Here is a 1,865-nt window from a genome sequence, read left to right as displayed (position 1 = left end):
ACCCTGTTGGCCACGCTGGCCTCAAACTCCTGGCCTCAGGTGATCTGCCTGCCTTGGCCTCCCAAAGTGCTGGGATTACAGGTGTGAGTCACCATGCCCAGCCAGGAGTTGGACATTGAGTCTGAAGACTTCGTTCCAGCCTCTGTTGCTGCCTGGATCTGAAAGCCCGGCTTTGTCCAGCAGCTGGAACCAAGCACCCAGAAAGCTCCAGGTCCCTCTTCAATGCACAGACATGCGTGGTTATGAAAACATTTCAACAAGTGGGCGGAAGCCTTTGGCCCCTTCTAGTGGCAGCTGCCTGCTATTTGTAACTTCATTCACTGTAGGAATCGTGTGCCCCAAAAAATCTCTGTACAAACCATGACCGAAGGGTACCCCTCTTACTTTCAGCAGGGCTGAGTGTATTTATTTTAGACATTGGTTCAACTGGGCTTCTGGATGACGTGACAGCCACAGTGGAAATGCTGGTGTCCTGTTTCATCAACTCAGAGGTGGAGAGGTGGCCAGTTACCAGGGAAGTTACACAGGTTGGCCCTTCTCAGTGGGGGAGGGAGCTACACACAAACAGACAAAACCAGGAGGTGAGAGTGTCTCCTTGGAGGCTGCCATCCCAGAGGCAGGCTGCCACTCTCCACAGGGTGCCATCTTGGAGGCTGGCTGCCACATTCCCCAATAGGACTAAGCCATGGATCTATAGCTGGGAGATTTTGTTTTTGAGACAGGGTCTTGCTCTGTCTGCCAAGCTGGAGTGCAGTGGTGCAATCATAGCTCACTCCAGTCTCAAACTCCTGGGCTCAGGAGATCCTCTTACCTCAGCTTCCCGAGTAGCTGGGATTACAGGTATGAGCCACCATGCCTGGCTAATTTCTTCATTTTTTGTAGAGACAGGGTCTCGCTATGTTGCCCAGGCTATCACCAGGTATTTTAAAAATGAACTCAAGGGACAGGCCTTTGTCATTTAAAGAGGCCAGGAGAAGTGTTATCAGAAAAGGGTGCCAGAGTTGATGGGAGTGAGCCCACTTTGCATTGTTTGCCATCGGTGTCACCTTTCAATGCTTAATCAAGCCCTGCTTCCCCAGGTATGGGCCCTTTCCTAACCTCCGTCCCTCATTCACATCTGTCTTCCCCTCACTTCTTTCTTTCTTTTTTTTTTTTGAGATGGAGTTTCACTCTTGTTGCCCAGCCTGGAGTGCATGGCACTATCTTGGCTCACTGCAACCTCTGCCTCCTGGTGTTACTGGGGGTCCTTCCTCCCAGAGCTCTCAAGATGGTGGCGGGCCACTTCCAAAATGGAGGCAGCCCACTTCCAAGATGGTGGCAAGCCTCGTGTTTTCTGACTTGGGGTTCTGAGTGTTGCCGCTCTATTAGAAGCCGTGGGTCACAGAAGAGAACCCTGGAACCCAGTGACTAGTGTTCAGCTTGATTAGGACGAATCCAGGCACTTAGCCATGCAGGAACAATGGCAAGCCTTTAGCCCGATAGGGAGCAGCAATGGGCGCCTCGCTGGATCAGGAGCAAGGCGGACATCCTGCCGGATCCTGAGGGATGGAAGTCAGCGGGGGTCTGTGATGGTGGCAAACAGCAGTGGTGGACGGCGAGCGAAAGCTCAGCTTGAGCCGTAACAAACACGGACCAGAAGAGAGTGCAGTTGCAAGATGTAATAGTGTGAAAACAGAGCTCCCATACAAAGGGAGGGGACCCAAAGAGAGTAGCGGTTGCTGGCTCGAATGCCTGGGTTTATATCCCGATCATTATCCCTCCCACTGTGCTCTCAGGCAATAGATGATTGGCTATTTCTTTACCTCCTGTTTTTCCTAATTAGCATTTTAGTGAGCTGTCTTTACTATCTGATTGGTCGGGTGTGA

This window comes from Colobus angolensis, unplaced genomic scaffold, assembly GCF_000951035.1.
Source record: "Colobus angolensis palliatus isolate OR3802 unplaced genomic scaffold, Cang.pa_1.0 Scaffold233, whole genome shotgun sequence".
Classification (NCBI taxonomy): Eukaryota; Metazoa; Chordata; class Mammalia; order Primates; family Cercopithecidae; genus Colobus; species Colobus angolensis.
This window is presented reverse-complemented; position numbering follows the sequence as displayed.